The 22,805-nt window shown below is 47.1% G+C and overlaps 1 protein-coding gene across 5 annotated transcripts in view; it reads left to right on the forward strand.

Moving 5' to 3' along the window:
- Positions 1-22,805, forward strand: part of LOC143997550 (catenin delta-1-like) — a 575,442-nt gene that overhangs the window by 603 nt on the left and 552,034 nt on the right. The window lies entirely within an intron of this gene.

Here is a 22,805-nt window from a genome sequence, read left to right on the forward strand (position 1 = left end):
TGGTTGTCACCAAAACCAGTGTCCCCTTTGGAAGGGTTTTCCTCCTATTTCTGTTCTGGTGACAACCCAATTTTGGAATTTCCTTTCACTTTCACTCTTGGGAAAGTGTTGGAGGTAAACTAGTCAAAGATATGTTAAAGTGGATAGAGACTGCGATCAACAAATGTTTTAATTCCACTCCATTCTATCCAATTATTTTTTTTTTTTTAAAAGGCCTTATAAAAAGAAGTTTGTTTAAAAAACGAACAAACATTAAGGGCTCTTTCACACATGTGGACCATTCAGGTCTTCCTGTCAGTTTTTCAGTTTTTCATTTCCTTTTTTTTTGGATCGATGGATGTCGGCGGTGACACGTCTGCTGACATCCGGTCCACTCCACTAAATCCATACGGATGTAAACCCTATTTTTCCATCCGTCTATTGGATGAAAATGGACAGGTGGATCTGTTTTCATCCAATCCCCATAGAGGAGAGCGGTGCTCTGACAGGTCCATCTCTGCATAGTGAGCAGAGACTGACCTGTCATCCGCCAGCTCAGCAGGGATCAACGGCTTGATCCCTACTGGGCAAGCCATGAAAATGTGTGAAAGGACCCTTATACTCACCCAGGTGAAAACAGCATTGATCTCCCGCTGACTCTAATGAGAACTGAGCATTCAAAGACTGCTGATTGCTTGCTGCTTCCCTGTTTTGCTCTGAGCAGAGAGCTGGTGATGAACAGTGAATGCTCACTGGCGGTACACTGAGAGGCTCATCCAGCTACCTGTCCAGGGATCAGGGGGATCCCGACTGTAAAGTCAGGATCGCTCCAAAGCCTGGAACAGTTGAGTAACTTCAGCTGCCAGCGGGCTTTAGCCTGCTATTGGCTGGAAACTGGTCACAAGAGTGCAGTACAAACTGCACTCCTGATGCATAGGAGACGTAGGACCAAAAAAAAGCTCCGGCTCTACTTCTCCCTTTTTACTTAGTCTACCATTTATAGAGATTACCCGTCACTTCCTGTCCCAAAGGCATAATACGAAGTGAAAGGCGATCTCTCCAAAGTAAGGCTGCATTCACATCATGGCAGTGGAATGAATGGGCATCACCATTTATTGTTCAATTCCAGCCTAACCCTAGCTTTGTTTTAAAAAATGTATAAAAATAGTATATACTCATATGGCTGCCTTTACAGCTTAGGTATATTTACTAAAACAGAAGCATGAAAAATCTGGTGCAAGTGTGCATGATAGCCAGTCGGCTTCTAACTTCAGCTTGTTCAATTTAAGCTTTGGCAAAACCTTGAAACTGATTGGTTTCTATGCAGAGCTGCACCATATTTTGCACTCTCCAGTTTTAGTAAATCAACTGACTGACCCCTTTATTTTCAAACCTTCCTCTCTTTTTAAGTGGGCCTTGCGTTACTTGTGTTAGGTAGTACCGACCTCGGAACTCTGTGCTATTACCCCTGTGCTGTTGGTGAGTGTTGTGGTAAAATGATGCCGGCATACATTTTATTGCTATGCAGTTTAAGCACAGCAACACTGCCACACATCAATGCAATTTAAAAAAAGTCTAAAAAGAAATCAACCACTGCAGAGCATGTACCTGATGCACAGCTTTTGTGCACCATTATGCAATCATACCGTGGATTGTGCACTTAAAGGGGTTGTAAAGGTAAGTTTTCACCTTAATGCATTCTATGCATTAAGGTGAAAACATCTGACAATGCCGGCTCCCCCAATACCCCTACCCCCCCCTTTTTTTTTTTTTTTCCTTACCTGACCCCTCGAAAGTCCCGCGCTTGCCCCCGACATTCTCTTCGCCGCTCACCCTGTCCATTGACTGGCTAGAGTGGATGGATTGAAAGCAGCGCAGCCATTGGCTCATGCTGCTGTCAATCACATCCAATAACGCGGCGCGCCAGGGGCAGGGCCGAGTGATACAGTGAGCGGCTACAGCCGCCAGCTGCATCACGGGAGCGCGCCCGCAAGCACTCCACATCATGTGAGGGTGCTCGCATTAAGTTGTGGAGTCCTTGTGGGAGAGAGCCGAGACAGCCGCCGAGGGATCCCAGAAGAGCAGGTTCGGGGGCCACTCTGCAAAATGAGCTGCACAATGGAGTTAAGTATAACATGTTTGTTATTTTTTTTTAAAAATGCCTTTAGTGATCCTTTAACCGCCATTTCCGACTAGTCATTATAAGGAACTCAAACGATTCTCCATGACATTTCACCATGAGGACTTAATAGGTTATTTTGCCTAAACACTTTTTACCCCTTTTTAAACATTTTTTACCTTAACGCATGTTTTCTCACTGGATTTGCTGAGGCAGTGGGGAGCCATATACACCTTTTTTTTTTTTTTTTTTTTTTTCCATGCACTAAGCCTTTGCAAAACACTATTAGCTACAGGGCGGTCTATAACTGGGTAGCGGTATTCTCATCTCAGACATGGGTACCCTACATTGTGAGTAGCCATGAGGGGAATACTATCACCCTTTAGATATGGTGGAAACCAGGTGAAAGTCACAGCAAAACCTCAGACAAACCTTTTCTCTGCTGATGGCCCACATAACGCTCAACCTCAGAAAGACAATGCTTCCCTTGTACTCAGTTTTAGTACTGGCCTCTGCATTGGATTCTTGCTCAAGTGGCCTACTGTACAAAAGCATATTTTCTGCAACCATGTCACAACTTAGTCAACTAATGGCTTTAATACAGCCATCACTGCTCAGAGCCCCAAACGACAGACCTTTTCTCCAGCCAGAGCTCGATATCTCAATATGCCCAGCCTTGAAGCAGATGTGGAAGGGAATGAAGACCTGGAGGCAGTGTTAGAGTAGGCTTTGGAAGATTTCTCCCCTCTGGACATTTTTGTGCTTGTCAAGCAACATATTTGCTATGTTGGATATGCTCATCTCTGCAGATGCCTTGACATTACCACGCCTGATTTTCCTCCCTCAGAATCTAAAGTAAAAGCACCTGGAACGTACCCGGGTTACTTTTCCATGATGTGGCCCACGGAGCCCTCTAATGTGGCCCTCGACCTCCTGCTCTAAGATGGCAGGTTGGCAAGCCCAGATCACAGGTTGCTGTCCCGCCATCCCAGAACAGCAGTTTTGTGAATGAAGCTGCTGGAAGTGCAAGCAAGTGGCTGCGGAGCAGAGTCACATAAGCCAATGCTTTCTGTATAGTGTCCGCTCCTGTCACAGGCGGAGTGATACCAAATGCACTCCACCTAGGACAGCAACAGCCAGCAATACCAGAATGGAAGACGGTAAATAAAGGTAAGTTTACTACTAAATTCACAGTATATATGGATATTTTGCAGTGGTTACTGGGCTGCTTTCAAACTGATCCACAGGTGCAGTGCAGCTGCGGGTTACCTGCATTGAGCCATATACTTCTGTTATTACCTGCGTGTTTGTTGCGCCTTCAGAAAGTGCGCCAAACCTTCAGGCTATAATAGAAGTTTACGGGCAAAGTGCAGCTAACCTGCAGAAAATCCACAGGTTCACTGCACTGCACCTGCGGTTTGGGCAAATCGCAGCGTATCAGTGTGAAAGCAGCCTTAGGCCCCTTTCACACGATTGGTCTGACCCAATCAGACTTACTATTCACCTCTATGGAGCAGCAGATGTAAACGGACTTGTGTCTGTTTACACTTGCCTATCTAAAAAAAAAAGTAGAAAGGGATCTGCCCCTTCTATCTGGGCGTATCGGATTGGATCAGAGGGCCCATAGAGTAGGCCCGGTCATACTCCGGCTCCACTCATTGTGGCCCGTGACCAGTTACCAATTCGCTTAAGTGGCCCTCACTCTTCAAAAGGTTGGCCACCCCTGATGTAAACTGTCCCTTATCGAAAGGTGCTGCTAATAAGCTTGGTGCTTTAAAGCAGGGGTAGGCAACCTGGGACCCTCCAGCCTTTGCAGAACTACAAGTCCCATCATGCTGTAGAATAGTTGTAACTGCCAGCCTTACAGTGCCTCATAGGAAATGTAGTTCCACAACAGCTGGAGGGTCCCCGGTTGCCTACCCCTGCTTTACAGCATCTCTTTACTCTTACAGGCCCAGTTGTGCAGCCAGTTGCAGTGAGGGGAAAAAATATTTGGTGCTGATTTTGTATGTTTGCCCACTGACAAAGAAATAATCAGTCTATAATTTTAATGGTAGGTTTATTTTAACAGTGAGACAGAATAACAACAAAAAAATCCAGAAAAAACGCATTTCAAAAAAGTTTTTTATAAATTGATTTACATTTTAATGACTGAAATGGTTATTTGACCCCTTTGCAAAACATGACTTAGTACTTGGTGGCAAAACCCTTGTTGGCAACCAGTGGTCAGATGATTCTTGTAGTTGGCCACCAGGTTTGCTCATATCTCAGGAGGAATTTTGTCCCACTCCTCCTTTGCAGATCCTCCAATTCATTAAGGTTTCGAGGCTGGTTGATAACTCGAACCAACAGCTCCCTCCACATATTTCTATATGGGATTAAGGTCTGGAGACTGGCCAGGAAACTCCGGAACCTTAATGTGCTTCTTCTTGAGCCATTCATTGGTTTCCTTGGCCATGTGTTTTGGGTCATTGTTATGCTGAAATACCTATCCACGATCCATTTACAATGCCTTGGCTTAGAGAAGGAGGTTCTCACCCAAGATTTGGCGGTACATGGCCCTGTCCATTGTCTTTCTGATGCAGTGAAGTTGCCTTGTCCCCTTAGCAGAAAAACACCCCCAAACATAATGTTTCCACCTCCCATGTTTGATGGTGTTCTTGGGGTCAGTGGCAGCCCTCCTCCTCCTCCCCCCCTCCCCCCCCCCCCCGTACATGTGCTTTGTTGAGCAGAGGGACCTTGCGGGTGAATGATTTTAGTTTTTCATGGCGTAGTGTTACCAATTGTTTTGGTGACTATGGTCCCAGCTACCTTGAGATTGACAAGATTCTCCCGGGTAGTTCTGGGCTGATTCTTCACTGTTCTTGGGGATCTTTCACATGGGGCAGATCAGTGATGATCCGCCCCATGGACATTTGCTTGCTCATCGGGGATCGCACCATCGATCCCCGCTAAGCAGGAAGATGACAGGTCTGTCTCCGCACACTGTGCAGGGACGGATCTGTCAGAGCGCCGCTCTCCCCTATGGGAGATCGGGTGACAACGGACCGCCGTCATCCAATCCGATGATGGATGGAAAAGTAGATTTTTTTTTCCTCCGTCGCACTTTTTCGGAGCGAGTCGGATGTCAGCGTACATGTCACCGCAGACATCCGATGCTCCATAGATCTCTATGGAGCATCCGTTCAGGTCCGCCTGAAAAACTAACAGGTGGAGCTGAAAGGATCGGCCGTGTGAAGAGGCCTTATGATCATTTTAACTCCCACAGCTGAGGGAGATTGATAGTTATTTTATGTTTCTTCCATTTGCGAATAATTGCACCAACTGCCCCCCTCTCATCAATGCTTGGTGATGGTCTTGTAGCTTATTCTGGCCTTGTGTAGGTCTACAATCTTGTCCTTGACATCCTTGGACAGGTCTTTCGTCTTGGCCATGGTGGAGAGATTGGAATCTGATTTGCTTCTGTGGACAGGTGTCTTTTATACATGTAAGAAGCTGAGGTTAGGAGATCTCGGCTTGTTGCCTGTATAGAAAAAGATGCCCCCTAAATTGGGATTTTAACGGCAACACCACCACCATTGAGCGTAAAAACAAATTTATTGATGCATATAAAAAAGATCAATCACAGATGTGTTGATCTGATAAAATCCAAACAAAAACAAATGGAATCAATGCAAGCATACAAAGTATATATCGTGTGTCCGGAAACACTCTGTTACCAACGCATTTCAGGTTCAAGCCTTTCGTCAGGGGTACTTATTAGGAGAATGTATATTCAGATACTTGTCAAAGTAGGCTAGAGTAAATGGTGCAATGCTTGGTTGAATTGTTCCAACAGAAATTATGAGTGTCCCTGCAAAGGATGGCGTCAAATGGAGATCTCCGACACTACCTCCAAGCCAAAAGTAGGTATCCCACAGAGGTTCCCCCAAAAGCTGGTCGCAGACCATAAATGTTTGAGACAAAAAGCAGGGACGGGTTATATATGAAAACGGGGTCAAAGTATAAGCTTCCACCGGGGCCCTTTGATAGTCCTTAGATATAAGTTTCATAGGTATGTGGCCTTTCACCCTTACCCTGTATATATCGTTGTGGTCTTTCCCTGTCAGAGAGCCATCCTTCTTGGCAGTGCTGGCAAACCTGTATAGAAGGCATTTGGGAGCCAGAAATCTTGCTGATAGGGGATGAAATACTTATTTCACAAATTAAATTGCAAATCAATGTATGATTTTTTTTAAATGCGTTTTTTCCTTTCTGGATAACATTTTGTTATTCTGTCTTGCTGTTAAAATAAAACCTACGATTCAAATTTAAAAAAGATTGATCATTTCTTTTTCAGTGGGCAATTGTACAGGATCAGCAGTGGATCAAAAACTTTTTACCCTCACTGTATCACTGTATTTATGTATTTCAAATTGCATTAACTGGACTAGGCAATGATCAGCTATATTGCAGAATCTTAAAGTGCTTGTAAACTCTAGAAGACAAAAATTAACCCCCCCCCCCCCAAAAAAAAGAGCTAGTATGCATCTGTTGCAGTGGTCCCCGTACACCGCTGGGGCGGGCAACGTGTCTCCGGAATGTTACTTCTGGGTTTGCGGGCTCTGGTCAATCACAGCGCAAGGTGGAACTTCCCTCCCCCCCCCTTTCTTTTTTTTTTTTTGATGAGGCACTTGACAAATTCATTAAAAGGGAAGGTATCTTTTATAGTGGAAGATTCCAAGACTCCCCTACTTTGAAGCCTCAACCTCTTCAAGAAGCAGAGCACCCATTTGCTCTACTAAGACCACACAGCCTACCAAGTCTTTCAGAGATACGTATTCACATCGAAAAGGCACCATCACTCCTAGAGTGGGTGGACATCCATTGCAAATTGCTTCTCTGGGTCACAGACATCCCAAACCTGTGATTTCAAAGAGATACAAATTAGAGTTCAGAACTCTACCCCTTTAGTGGTCTCAGACCATCCACAAGCTGCCCAAGGACAATCAAATTTGCAGAATGCCCTGAACCACCCCTTGTTCTAGGACAGGGGTCTCAAACTGGCGGTATGTTCACGTACCAAGGCCCAATGGGTGGGTATTTGTCCTATTCTGGGCCAAAATAAAACCCTCAACAAATTCCTTCAAATTCCAAAATTTGAGATGGCGTTCAAAAGGTTGGTTATTGCCTTTCTGAGACTGGGGAATATCTGGCATCTGCAGATCTCCAAGAGGTTTATCTGCATCTTCCTGTTTAGCCACCTCAGCTTTGCAATCCAAGACAATCATTTTCCAGTTTGCCACACTGCCTTTTAGCCTATTTCCTGCTATGTTAGTATTCAAGTCTTCTTGCCCTTTTCATGGCAGCCAGGTCACAGGCTGACCAGACGACCTCCTTCTGAAGGACTCCTCTCCCTCCCAGCTATCTGCAAATTTCCACAGGCCAAGTCCAGGTGCTTTAGGTCTTCAGTTGAGTAATCTGTTTTAAAAAAATCTGCAGCCTTTTCACCTGGAATACCTAAGTCTGATCCTGGATAAATCCCATGCAAAAGTTTTCCTTCCTGAGAAGAAAATTCTCACGCTCTCTCAGAACTCAGGCTTGGGAATTAAAGTCAAAGAACCACCTTTTCAGTTTGGTTCTCCATAAAGGGTCTAGGTCTCCTAGTAGCTTCCTTGGAAGCTGTTACATTCATTCATTTCCATTCAAGGCTGCTCAAGCAACATCTTGTTGGCCTAGAACAAGCATGCTTTTCTCAACCCATGCTCACATCCAGCCAAGCAAGTAACTCTAATTTTGGTGGATTTCCATCCCATCCTTAAAAATAGGGATGTTCGTCTTTCCTTTATCCTTGGAAAGCAATAACGGATGCCAGTCTTTTAGGCTCTCATCCCTCAGTCTAGGGAACATATTCATCAGTGAAATCTAAGCTCCCAATCAACATCTTTGAACTCAGAGGAATCAAAACCGCTATACAACTCTGGACCCCCCCTTGAGCCAGGGCTAAAGGCTCAAGGTTTTTTCGCCTTAAAGGAGCTGTAAACCCTCAGTTCTTCACCACCTTCTTTTTTTTATTTTTTTATGCATTAAACTGAAAAAAGTCTCTTTTTTTTTTTTTTCCCTCTTACCTGAGCCTGCTCTTTCCAGTGAATGGAACGAGCACAGCAGCTCCAGTCGGGTCCTCGCTGGATAGATTGATAGCAGCTGGAGCCAATCATATTTAGTGATTGGGGGGGGGGAGCGGCGCACAAGTCCCACTGTCTGTGTCAATGGATGCAGCAGCGGGTCTTGGGAGCATGCCCGCACGATTGCCCCATGGTAAGCTGCTTTCCGTTGGCTCACTTGAAGAGGAGAAGCCATGAGCACTGCCGAGGGACCACAGAGGTTTGGGGCTGCTCTGTGCAAGGGCTTTGCACAGAGCAGGTAAGTGTGACATGATAAAAAAACAAAGCTTTACAATTGCTTTCATGCCTTTTTAAAGTGAAAAACCGTCCGTGCGGCAGGGAACCAACCCCCCCCCCTTTTTTTTTTTTGTTTCCTCTTACCTGAGTATGATCCGATCTAGTTGCTGTCAATCAAATCCAGTGACATGGTGGGGGGGGGGACAAGGCCGAGTATCACTGTCTGTGTTAATGGATGCAGCAGTGGCACTTGGGAGTGAGCCTGCACGGGTGCCCTCAGGGAAAGCAGCTACCTTGCCAGCAGTGCCGGCGGGGTAGGTCCTTGTCTTTGTGCCCAATATGACAAGGTAGTCCTTGTCTTTAAACCCAATATTTGTGCCCTACTTTAAATTGCTCTTCATTACATGGATGTAGTCAGAGCCATCAGTCTACCTCAAAAGAATAGCTTCTGTCAGGAAGGACGACTCCCTATTTGTGCCTTAGAACCGCCTGAGGGACACCCTTCTTCCAAATCAACCATTGTTCACTGGATCAAGTAGTTGATCACTAGAGCTTAACTTTTTAAAGTCTAATATACACTAGTATTTTTTTCTGTTCAACCCATAAGTGCTGAACGGAAAAAAAAACTGACTCCTCAGGAGGAGCCGCTGTAGGAACTATCCAACATTAATACAGCAATTTCCCCTGCTGTTCTATTGTGTTCTGACAGAGTGATGCCACCCCAACCCCCCCCCCGCCAGAACCCTCTGGTCAGCATCTCAGCCATTGGCTGAGAGCGTATATCTGGAGCTGATCGGCCGACCTTTTATTTGGTCATGCCCCTTCGACAGAAGCCGGCCTGACTTTGGTACACATGGGCCGAATGTTGGCTCGTTTCTATTGAACCCGCCAATGCTGCCCGTCATTCGGCCTCTATGTACTAGGCTTAAAGGTCAAAACTCCTGTGCTTTTATGCGCCCACTCCGCCAGATCAATGAATGTTTCCTGAGTTTTCTGCTACCATTCCTGTATAAGGCTATCTGGTCATCTATTTATACCTTTTCAAAGTTTTGCAAGGTATATGTCCAATCTTTGGATGCAGTTTATATCTCAAGGTTATTGCAGTGGCACTGTAATTTTGGGTCTATTGATCCATGGTGGTTGTTGGGCCTGTTGATACATTTCTGTTTGGTTAGCTCTTGCCTACCCCTCTTATTTATTGCTTGGGGGCATGTCGGGGCCTCTGAATAATCAGCCTGCACCCTATTCCATGCAACAGCTTTTGTGCCCCAGCATCGGTGAACCTGTTGCTATATTACCTGTTGCTATATTACCTCCCTTTAAAACTCAAATATTTCACAGAAAACTGTCCAATCACTTAACGTTACAAGCCTACTGTACAACCCAGGGGCTTATCCAAATCCCCCCCCCCTTTTTTTATTTGTATTTGCCATAAAATCCTTTTCTTGGAGTTCATTGGCAGACATGGGTCCCATCTGCCTTTCCTTATGTTCCACTCCTACTATTCCTAGTTACAAAACTGAAGCATCATGGGAATGGATGGGTTTATGTTGGGCTGTCCTATTACTTTATTTGCCATTGTCTAATCTGAGAGTAGCTGTGAAATCCTGTTTTCCTTACACCCTCTAGTTATTTCATTAATTTACATTTTAAAGTTCAGTTGGACTCTTAATCTGATTATGTACTGTCAACAACTGATTTAATTGTTTGAGCTAACTCTTGGCTTAATTGATATTAATTATGCATAGCTTTAGTGTGTTTGTCCTTCTTCTTCTTTTTTTTTTTTTTTTTTTTTACACTCGATAATTCCACTCAAAAACATTCATGCACAAGTTCTGCCAGATGCTGAGCCACTGGCTAATAGATGCATTTAAACCTTGTTCCTGGTTAAAGAGGAAGTAAACCCTGATGAGTTTACTTCCTCTTTCATTCCCTGCAAAGGCAAAGCATAATGGACTACTATGCATCGCATAGTAGCCCATTATGTGTCACTTACCTGACACAGGAGCCAGCGAAGTCGCCGCTGTCCCCTGTAGTCCGCCGCATCCATCTTGTTGGTGGGGTCGCGCAGCTCCGCCGCTGTCATTCGGCGAAGCCGCGATGACGTCACTCCCGCGCATGTGCACATATACATTGTACATTCACATCAGTCCTTGCCCTCAAGGAGCTTACAATCTAAGGTCCCTAACTAACCTAAATCCATAAATACTAGGGTCAGTTTGGACAGGGTCCAATTAATCTACCAGCATGTCTTTTGGGGTATGGGAGGAAACCCAAGGTACCCGGAGGAAACCCACACATGGTTTAGGGAGAACATGAAAACTCCAGGCAGGTAGTGTTGTGGTTGAGATTCGAGCCATCGGCCCTTTTGCTGCTAGGCGAAAGTGCTAACCACTACACCAATGTGCAGCCCATGATTAGGGTAAACAGGAAAAATTGAGAGGGTGAATCTCTAACAGGATCACAGACCGCAATAAAAACTGACAGATGATGTAATCCCTCTCCATTCTAACCAAAACGAAAAAAAAAAAGTTTTGCCTTTAGTTATACTTTGGAGTAATTTCACTTTGTCTTATATTCACCGACCGACACAGCTCCTCTCTGTAACTAAATGGGTTTGTTAGCCTGCCACTAGGAGAACTAGGCAAAATTGTAACACAATACACAGAATTGTCAGTACCGCCCAGGGGGCGGACCCTGTGCTAACAACCCTCCCTGCTGCCCCAGCAGCCTCAGTTTTATTTTGCCTAGTGAAGGAGAATGACCTAGGAACCCTGTGGACCCTTTGGTCCATTTTTTTGATGCAGGATTTATACTTTTGCGCAAGATGAAAGATCCTGTAAGCTTCTATCAACTGTTGGCTGGGTGACAGGCTGGTTGAGTTATCTTTGTATGTAGTCCCCCCCTCCCCCCCCAGTCTGGCCATTGAGCGTGTGCAGGTCGCAGCTAAGGCTCAGCAGGCCACGACATACCTCAGCTCCAGAGGTGGTTGGTGAGCTTCAATGCTCCGGGGTATACATATGACCGGGCTACTGATGTCTGGATCACAGTATACCGAGGCCAGCAGCCACCCGGTAACTGCGCAGGAGTGGGTCTGTGATGGAATGTCTCCCAACTCTTCAGGACTGGTAAGTACGGCTCTCCCTGCTTCGGGGCGTTGAGCAGCTGGGCATTCCCTGGGGGGTCGATTCGGCAGCCACCTCACCTCCTCTTCTCTCCCACGTCCCTATCTTCCCTCCTCCCCCCCCCCCCCCCCCCCCCGGCTGCATGTGCTGCTGACAAGGTGTGTATGGGGATCGCTGGGTCTCTCACCTGTAGGGGGTCTGTGCGGCTAGCGATGGTCCCGGTGTGGGTGGTCCCAAAAAGGTGTTTGTGGAGGTATTTTTTCTGGAGGCAGCGCTGTTCTATGATTTCTCTTGTCACCGCATGGCGCTGTCCGGCGGCCATTTTGGATGGGGGCAGAGCAGGTTCCCCTTGTGAGCCTCAGCGCCCATTTTCTATGAGATTTTTCTATTGGTAGCATTAGCGGCCATTTTATTGAAGCCTGAGTGCTCTTTTTCACCGCAGCTCTCTTGTGACAGCATACCATGTGCTATCACATGCTGTTTCCTGTGTTTCCTGTGTTTCCTGTGTTTCCTGTGTTTCCTGTGTTTCCTGTGTTTCCTGTGTTTCCTGTGTTTCCTGTGTTTCCTGTGTTTCCTGTGTTTCCTGTGTTTCCTGTGTATCCTGTGTATCCTGTGTATCCTGTGTATCCTGTGTATCCTGTGTATCCTGTGTATCCTGTGTATCCTGTGTATCCTGTGTATCCTGTGTATCCTGTGTATCCTGTGTTTCCTGTGTATCCTGTGTATACAGGACACTGGATGGCCATTTCCTGAATGCTGGTGCAAGCTCTGCAGATCATTTCACCGCTCCTTTTCTACAGCTGCTGCCGACAGTTTCTTCACTCTGCACTTGGGTAACCTCTTGGAGACTACAGGCATGGCTGGTAACCATCACAGAACGCCCCAGGGTGGTGAGTCTGGCGCTAGGAACCCCCCCCCCCAGGCGGCAGCAGGAGGGTGGGACCTTCACTGTCCTAAGTCCGCTTTCGGGTGGCAGACGGGGTAGGGTCAGCATGGCTTCAGAAACTGGTGTTTCTTCCCCCGAAAACCAGGCTATTGCAACCGGGTTCACCTGCAGATAGCGCTGTGCCCATGGACATCCTGAAGGCGGTCCTTAACTCTTTTGTTGCAAAAATGGAGGCGGTGCGTAGAAGGAAAGGTGCGCGTAAAAGGCCCCTGCCCCCCCCCCCCCCCCCCGTCCTCTGGGGAGAGCTTTGATGCAGACTCGGGCCCTGCTGCGGCTGGTGACCCCTGCTCTAATCTATCAGACAAGGCTGACCAGGACCATTCGGGCAGCGAGGATGATTCCCCATCCGGGTGCGACAAGGCGCTGGTTGGAGCACTTATCACAGCTGTGCGTGATACCCTGAAGATCCAGGAGCCAGCAGATCCCTCTGCTGATGTATCGGTCCCTTTTGGGTCCCGCAAGCCAGCACGTTCACCTAAGGTGTTCCCGTATTAGACTTATTTTGACAAGTTCATCTACAGGGAATGGGGTCAGCCGCAAAGGACCTTTTTGGTCCCCAAAAACATGGCGGTGCATTACCCCCTTTGAGGAAAGCCTTCTCAAGAAATGGTCGGCTCCTCCGGTCGTGGACCCCCCAGTATCTAGCTTAAATAAAGTAACCACGCTCCCGGTTGAGGGGACTCCTGCATTCAAGGATCCCTCGGACTGGAAGGCCTGGTGGTGGCTCGTTCCTTGTTTACGGTTGTGGGGTCAGCCGTGCGACCTGTAATGGCATCCGCACTGGTATTGCAGCCACGGACTGAGTGGGCAGAACTTTTGCACCGTGAATTGGGAGAGCAACAGGCCTCCCCTGTCTGCGTGGAACTAGCAGACCAATTGGTGCAAGGCCTTAAGTACGTTTGTGACGTGGCCCTGGATACTCTCCCTCTGTTATCCAGGGCTTCAGTGTCCGCTGAGGTGCCTGATCTGGCTAAAATGCTGGTCTGCTGACCAGGCATCCAAGAAAGCCCTGACGGATCTTCCCTTCCTTGGCGACCAGCTCTTTGGAGCCTCGTTAGATGACATTTATTAAAAATGCCATGGGTGGTAAGAGTATACTACTCCCACAGGCCAGGAAGGCTAAGGAGCCACGCCGCAAGCAAGGGCCCCCTCTTTCCGCTCACAAGTGGCTTTTTCGTCCGCCCGGTGCTTCGACAAAACGTCCCCAGCCCGACAGGATGCCCACGGATGGTCAAAAGCGTCCCTGGAACCGCAAACCTGCGAACAAAAGTGCTACCACGTGAAGGTTGGGGGTCGCCCTCGGGAGTTTGCAGCCTGGTGGACCTCCCGGTTATCCGACCAATGGGTCTTCGACCTGATTTCCACAGGCTACAAGATAGTTTCTCTCTTGGCCGCCAAACAGATTCTTCCCCTCCAGCATACCTGCATCCCAGGTTCACCGGGAGGCCCTGTTAGGGGCGGTGAGGGACTTGCTGAATCGGGGTGATTGTACCAGTTCCGGAATCGGAACGCTTCCAGGGGTTCTACTCAAATCTGTTTGTGGTTCCCAAGAAGGAAGGGGTATGTCAGATCTTGGACTTAAAAGCCCTCAATCACTTTGTAAAAGTGCAGAGGTTCAGCATGGAATCAGTTCGCTCAGTAGTCGCTGCACTCCATCAAGGGGACTCCCTGGCGTCCTTGGACATCCAGAATGTGTACCTGTACATACCCATATGCCTTCGGCATCAAAAATTTCTGTGTTTGGCAGTCGGGGAAGCCCACTACCAGTTTGTGGCTCTTCCTTTTGGCCTGGCATCAGCCCCCCCGAGTCTTTACCAAAGTACTGGCTCCAGTATTGGTGTTGCTGCGACAATGCTGGATCGCGATTTGTGGGTTACCTAGACGATCTCCTCCTGAGAGCATCTTCCGCCTCCGAATTAGAGGAGGATGTGACGATCACCATGCAGACCCTGCGAGAATTTGGGTGGCTGTTGAACCTAATGAAGTCTGTGATTGTACCGACCCAGCGTCTGGAGTACCTAGGTTTACTATTGGACACCAGGGAAGCGAGAGTCTTTCTTTCTCCCTTCAGACAAATTGCAGACTCTCAGATCTGCGGTCAGACTACTGATGAACAGCAAGTGGTCGTCGCTCCGCTTTTGCATGGGATTACTGGGACTCATGGTAGCCTCCTTTTGAGGCAGTACCTTATGTCCAGTTCCAAACTAGAGTCCTGCAGAAGGAAATTTTTGCAAAATGGGACAAATCTCCGTTGTCCCTGGATTGGCAGATTCAGGTGAGCCAGGCAGTCAGGGACTCCCTGATCTAGTGGCTGAGGTCCCCGGTGATTCAGTCCGCAAAATCGTTCCTTCTTCTGAAATGGACGGGGATCACTACGGACGCCAGTCTATCCGGCTGGGGTGGAGTGATAGGGATTCAGTTGGCGCAGGGCCTCTTGTGGACGGAAGAATCCGAGTTGCCGATCAATCTGCTCGAATTGAGAGTGATCAGGCTGTGCCCCGACACATGGTCGATGTGTCTTCAAGGGCGTCCGATCAGAATACAGTCAGACGCCATGGCTGTGGCGTACATAAATCACCAAGGGGGAACAAGAAGCTCAGCCGCTGCTCGGAGGTCGCTCATATACTTCGGTGGGCAAAGTGACACGTTCTGGCCCTGTCTGCCATTTACATCCCGGGGCTGGAAAATTGGCAGGTGGACTATCTGAGTCGACAGATGCTGGACCCAGGAGAATGGGCATTGCATCCGGAGATATTCAGGTTGCTTTACCTGAAATGGGGCACACCAGATGTGGATCTATTGGCCTCCCGTCTCAATCGGAAGGTGCCGAAATTCGTGTCCAGGACGAGAGATCCGTGGGCAGATGCGTCAGACCGTTACCTCCGTGGGATTTGAACCTGGTGTTGGCGCTTCAAAAGCCGCCGTTTGAGAATATCCGGGAGATTCCCTTGTTGACCCTTTCACAGAAAGTGGTCTTTCTAGTGGCTATCACATCAGCCAGGAGGGTTTCGGAATTGGCGGCCTTGTCCTGCAAGTCGCCTTATCTGGTCATCCTCAGGGATAAGGTGGTCTTTTCTACCGAAGGTGGTCTTGGCTTTTCATATCAATGAGGACATTGTATTACCATCATTGTGTCCTAAGTCAAAGCACCCCAAAGAGGTGGCCTTCACGCTCTCGACTTGGTTAGGGCTCTAAAAGTGTATTTGTGTGCCACAGCTCCCTTTCGGAAGTCAGACTCGCTGTTTGTTTGGGTGGCTGGTCCAAAGAAGGGTATGGCGGTCTCATCTGCCACCATTTCCAGGTGGATCAGACAGATTGTAGTACAAGCCTATGCCTTGAAGGGGCATGTACTCCCCCTTTCCGGTCACGGCCCACTCTACAAGGGCAATCAAACGTCTTGGGCCTTTTGACACCAAGCGTCGCTCGCTCAGATGTGTAAGGCGGCGACCTGGTTGTCTGAGGTAGACGTCAGTGCATCGGCTGATGCCTGTTTTGGCCGCAAAGTTTTGCAGGCGGCCGTGTAGTTGCAATTGAGATTTCTTTCCTGTTTTTTTGATAAAAACGCAGTACTGTTTGTTAATGCACTGTTGCATTACTTCCGCAAAAAGGTTGCAGTGTTAGGGATCTCTCCTGTTGAGAATACCTGGTTATATGGCGGTGTGTGTGTTTTTTTTGTACAGTGCTGTTTTTTTTGTGGGTTTAGTTTCACTAGTTCCCACTTGCCATGGTGAATTAATTTTTTTTTTTTTTTTTTTTTTTTTTTTTAATGCTGTTTTTTCCCCCTCCCCTCTTTTGGCACTGCTTGGGGACGTCCCATTTAGTTACAGAGAGGAGCTGTGTCGGTCGGTGCATATAAGAGAAAATAGGATTTTTGTACTCGCTGTAAAATCCTTTTCTCTGTAATTCACTGACCGACACAGCACCCACCCCTCCTCCTTTTTTCTACGTTATACTGCTTGTTGACGTACTGAGGCTGCTGGGGCAGCAGGGAGGGTTGTTAGCACAGGGTCCGCCCCCTGGGCGGTACTGACAATTCTGTGTATTGTGTTATAATTTTGCCTAGTTCTCCTAGTGGCAGGCTAACAAACCCATTTGGTTACAGAGAGGAGCTGTGTCTGTCGGTGAATTACAGAGAAAGGGATTTTACAGTGAGTACAAAAATCCTATTTATGTTGAGGGGAAAAAAAAAATCAATCTCCTCTGGGTAATATACATTGTAGTGATTTTAACCACTTGCCCACCAGGCCATTTCTGACAGTTTTGTCATACAGTACATGTAAAAATCTGCGACTGCCTTGCGTTCATTGCCATACGGCTTCTCTACATTCTTGACTATAGGTTTATAATGCCACTTACAGGAGTAGGACACTAGGCACTAGGCCGCCTATGAGCAGTCCTAGCTGGTATAAATCTCCTGTCTGCTATAGGCATGCCAGTCATTTTTTCTTAGTGTTCTAAAGGATAAGGTCACCTTTTTGTAAATAATAAATGCACTTCTTTCACTTACTATGAGCCTACAGATCGTGGGTGCAATGCAGGATTTTTGCTGACAGTCTGTGTAAGCCATCTGCTCATACCTCGTATTGGCAGGCAGTTACACTCCGACAGGAAGCGCCCTGGTAGTTCATTGAGAACTACAAGCCCTCCGCCCTCAGCCCTCGGCCCTAAAGGCTGTTAGTTCTTGTAGTCTTTACATTTTCACATACCAAACCAAACCAAACCCTTAGTTGCAATGCTTACACCTGCACCCAAACCGATGTACGAATCGGTTTCTGGAGGGGGATAACATTGTGCGATCCCTGAACAGGTGAGTGTCCTTATAATAAAAGTCAGCAACTACATTATTTTGTTTCTGCTGACTTTAAATTTTTTATTTTTTTTTCTTAGATGCTGGAACTCATTTTTAACAAAGTTTGCAGCAGAACCCTTCCTATTTCTGCTTTTGAAGAAAACACTGTTTTTTTGCAGCGTGAATTTGAATGGGAGTGGCTTTTTCATTAATAAGCTAATGCATTTGCAGTGTTCTAATGAAGAAAATGCAGGGTCTGCGTTCCTTTAGAAGTAATTAGCCCTTTTGGGAGTATCTCGCCATAAATGTTACTTTTGTCAGAGGATACCCTAAAATATGGCTTGTATCTTTGTGCAAACTTCTGGGGAAAATCAATGATCCAATAACACAAGCAGGAAATTACATTTCTGGGGGTGTTCTGCACCAATGGTGTATGGAATGCCTCCAAGTTGCCATATTGCATTGGCTTTTACAGAAAATGACAACTCTGCCGATTTGAAAAGGAAAGGTAATTTTTAATAACTTACAATATGGCTTGTATAAAAAAAAAATGTAATTTTTTTATTTTTTATTATTGACACACACACACACACACACACACACACACACACACACACACACACACACACACACACACACACACACACACACACACACACACACACACACACACGTGGATTTTCATTATTTTTTTTTTTAAAGTAGCGGAACAGCTACAGTTTAGGACTGATGTCACTCTGAGTTTTGAGATGCATACTATGGTTCCTAATGTGGTTAACTCCGTTATACCACTTATACCTATAGATAAGGCTTACCTGTAAATACAGTGAATATCTCCTAAACTTGCACTGTTGAGGAGATATTCAGAGTGCATGCAGCCAGTGACTTCACCGGTGTTTGCGCTCTGAAGGTCTGGTATACCGCGCTGGACCTTCAGAGCCTGTGCTGTTAACAGCGGCGCCTGCGTGCATGTGTGAGAGTGATGTCAACGCACCCCCAACCACTAATTCTAGCTGGAGGCTACAAGCCCGGAAGGAATACCGGGTGAAGATGGAAACCTCTGCAGCGGTGTCGACGTACTGATGGAGGGCTTCGTTTTCAGCACAAGTCTCTCATAATGTGCTAATATGCAATGCGTACTAGCACATTATGGCATTACCTTGCAGGGTCATTTCCTTTTTTTTTCTTTAACTGTGGTTTTACTACCACTTTATTCTTCTTATCTTTGGAGTGCTGCAAACATTGCTTTGTGTATAATTCAGATACAGTTTATAAGGGCGCTCTGAACTTCAGGACCAAGCAAAAACAGATGTCTTTATGAACCAGAAAGTCTATAATAGGCTATCTTCCCCACTTAGGCCTGCACTTATGATGAGAAGCAATCTCTGAATAGGAAACAGAAAAACAAAGAAAAGGCACCTCTAAGTGTAGAATTAAAAGCTGTTTAATTTCCCCAAAAAGGGTTAAAAACACTTACAAGAAATGTAGACTGGCAGAGTATATCATTAATATTCATGGCTGGCCTGTCAGTTCTCTTGAAGCTCCCTGCTGGTTTTCCCGTTGGCATCCCCTGGACCCCTGCGCTACTGGACACACATAGCCTAAAGAACTTGTACATGCCAGGGACCGCTGCCTTCATGCCGGACCATCTACATGGATATTAATGATATGCTTTTAATTCTACACTTAGAGCCTTTTCTTTGTTTTTCTGATTGCTTTGTGTATGTTAAAGCCTAAACCCTACGCAGCCCAAGCATATTTCTTTACATCATGGGACACAGAGCCATAGTAGTAACTATGTGGGTTATAGGCCACCTTCAGGTGATGGACACTGGCACACCCTTAAGACAGGAAGTCCACGCCCTTTATAACCCCTCCCACTACTGGGAGTACCTCCAAGTTTTTTCACCAGTGTCTTAGGTGTTGGTCACGAGTAAAGATGTGCTATGCTGAGCTACACTGGAATATTCTTTGCTGGGACAAGCTATGCGACCGGTTCAAGTCAGTGTCTTTTTAGGCCGAATTAAATGGTACCCAGACCTCGTGGCAGAAGAAACGAGACTTTGCCCATAACGCTTCTCTTTAGAGAGCTGGACCCAGGCATCCAGTACTTTTTGTTTTTTTTCAGCCATAACGTTTTCCTGGCAGGGTGCTTTACGAGTCCAGGAGTGTGGATCCCCCGATAAAAAGGGGCCCCAGTTCCTGAAGATGTGTAGATTGGGTCTGATTGGTTTTACCACAGAATCCCTGTGGTGGGCAAGGCAAGTGGAGGTTTCTAAGGTATTTTGAATTCTCATATGAGTTGTCTCCTTTTTAAAAGTAAATTTTGTCATGCCTAAAAGTCACCACTGGAGGCCGTATAGAGCACACACCTTGTTACGCTTTCCTCAGGTCACGCTGGCTCAGCAGAAGCTGCAGATCTCCCTCTGGCTATTAGTCCCAGGCCTCCGGTAAGATGTGGGGGGGGTGTTTATGTAAAAAACACCCCTCACCTGGACAGAAGCTCTTCCCTCCTCCCCCTGGATTGAGGGGGGAGCCAGAACGATTGACAGATGCCGATCTGTTCCCCACCGCCTCTGCACGACTGTTTTACCAGCTCTCCTCGCTACCCCCTTCCCCACACACACACGCCAATCCCTTTTTTTTTTTCCATTATGCTGACTGCAAGATGTCGGAGGGACTCTAGCAAAAAGGGGGCATGTAAGTGGTGACACTGGCATTCCCTTAGCACATTTACTAAAGCACCAGGCTGAGCACTAATGGCGGGAGTTTCTGGACTATTTTCTCAAGCAGTGGATGCAATTTCTTCTGGTAGTACCTCTGCATTTTGTGCATCGGGCTATGGTCAGAAGGGGAGGTAGGACCACCCCAAAGGGCTCAAAGGGACTCCCTCCAGCTCTAAAAAGCCTAAACTCATCCCTGAAATTGCATCCTCCCCTGAGAGATCTGAGGTGGCTGGTCAAAGTGAGCCACCAGGGCTGGCAATTGTTGCAACTCTTTCCAACACTGCAGCACATGTCTGTATTACTGAAGTTTTTTTTCTCAACCATGATAGGTTTGGAAGAAAGGTTAGCGGCTTTAGTCGCATCCCAGTGTGGAGCAAAATGCGACAGGTCCCGTCCATTAACCAGGAACCTCAAAATGAGGAACTAGGTTCAGGAGAAGACTAATTTCTCTCAGGGGACTGTGAAGAGACTGATGAATCCCAGTGGCGTAACTAGAACCTTCAGGGCCCCGATGCAAGAAACCATGAAGGGCCCCCCTGAACCCCAGCCAGGGCCCTTCCCTTTGAGTCCGGCGGTGGAATTCCAGGGCGTGGTCACAGGTATGACCTTTGTGAGCCTTGTAGTTCCACCACTGGTATCAGTAGTTTTTTATTTATTTTTTTACATTTTTAGGTGCCCCATTGGGGGGCTGTCCCTAAGCAGGATGGGGTCCCCATCCCCAGAAGAGATGAGGTCCTTTTCTCCAGGGCAGATGAAGTTACTGCCCCCAGGTGAGAAGGGGTCTCGGTCCCCAGGGGAGGTGGGGGTCCCTGTCCCCACGTGAGAAGGGGTCCCTGTCCCCAGGGGGAGATGGAGGGGGTATGTAATAGTGTGTGGGGGATGGGGTCCTCACACTCACCATGACCAAGCTGTAGGCCGTGCACTCATCCATGTTGGCCTGGGCTCCATCCAGTGTGCTGGACGGGCGATCAGCATATCTCCCAGAAAAACCTTTCATCATCTGTGTATGACGGGGGAGGAGGGGGGCTGGCAGACAAGCCTTCAGTGTCCTCCGGGGGGCTCTCATAGGGCTGCACTGCATCTGTGTGCTTAAAGTTTGTTTACCCGGGAGAAGTATGCAGTGCAGTGTGGGCAGGACTCGGAGGGGCGGGACTCTGGCTGGGGAGAACAGACATCAGACTGAGCGGCAATGCATGGAGCAGGAGAGCGGTATTCTGAGGAGCCGGCCGAGGACACAAGTCATGCGGGGAATGCACAACTAAAGAGCAGCCAGTGCGATAGTCAAGCATGGAGCTCTGCTAGTCACCCTCCACTTCCAGCCACCCATGTGCATGGTGCACTGGTACCCCTATCTGCCTATGCTGCTGCCGGCCATATGTAGAGGGGGCTGCATGGGCCCCCAGCATCACAGGGCCCAGTTGCGGTCACGACTGCTGCACCCCCTATAGTTACGCCCCTGATGAATCCTCTTCTGAGGGATCAAATTTGGAAGGATCAGCTTCACAATCTGAAAGATTGATGGTGCCATCTCTTACTGAGATGGTCCGTTCCACATTTATGCTACCCTTAACAGAGTCGGTTGATAAGCCCACTTCTTGTTTGGGTTTGCTAAAACCTCCTCAAGCTGTGCACACCTTTCCTGTTTATTGCTGGACACGCTTATGTATTCTGAGTGGGATCACCCAGATGAGCATTTCTTTCCTCCTAAAAAGTTTTCATCATTTTATCCTATGGAGGAAAAATTCACTAAAGTGGGAGATACCAGCAATTGATGCTGCTATATCCTCTGTGAAAAAAAGTTTGACTTTTCCAGTAGACAATGCTCAAATGCTTAGGGATCTAGTGGATAAGAAGTTGGAATTCCTATTTAAACACTTTCTCTGGCAGGTTCAGTGACTCGACCTGCGCTGACAGCAATCGGTGTAAGTCAATCCTTGAGATACCAGTTTTAAACAGGTGTTGAAGATTATTCTTGATCAGCAGGCCCAGGATTTAGCCGATCATCCAAGGGCTTTATGTTTTGCAGTAGATGCTATGAGAGATTTTATTCTCCAGGCCTCACGCCTTACACTTGATCTGGTACATATGCGTAGAATCTTATGGCTGAAAAATTAGTCAGCCGATGCGCCATGCAAAAAGCTCCTGGCTAGTTTTCCTTTTCACGGTGAACAGCTGTTCGGGGATGATTTGGATAAATACATCCAAAAAATTACTAGTAGAAAAAGTACCCTTTTGCCAGTTAGGAGGAGAAGTATATGTCAGGGATATGCAATTAGCAGACCTCCAGCTGTTTCAGAACTACAAGTCCCATGAGGCATAGCAAGACTCTGACAGCCACAAGCATGACAGGCACTTGATGGGACTTGTAGTTTTGCAACAGCTGGAGGTCTGCTAATTGCATATCCCTGGTATATGTATTTCATTTAAATGAGCGCCTACAGTGCTAGGGGTGTTTGCCTCCAGGCAGTCATGATAGCCCTCGCCATCAAGTTTAAGAGGTAAACCTCAGGATCAACCACAAGGACAAAAGAAGTCCTGGGGGAGGAAACCTATGAGACAAAATACTAAAGCCTCCTTGTGCAGGGTCGCCCCTGCTTGCTTGAGTGGGGTGAAGACTTGGGCAGTTCTCCAAGGGTCTGGCAGGAAGAGTGTCGAGACATATGGGTGACTTTCTCAATAACTCTAGGGTACAAACTAGAGTTCTGAAAATTCCTGTTTCCTCATTTTTCTCAAATCAAATG

The sequence above is a fragment of the Lithobates pipiens genome, unplaced genomic scaffold, assembly GCF_037356315.1.
Source record: "Lithobates pipiens isolate NorthernLeopardFrog02 unplaced genomic scaffold, aLitPip1_a1.2 Scaffold_19, whole genome shotgun sequence".
In the NCBI taxonomy this organism is placed as follows: Eukaryota; Metazoa; Chordata; class Amphibia; order Anura; family Ranidae; genus Lithobates; species Lithobates pipiens.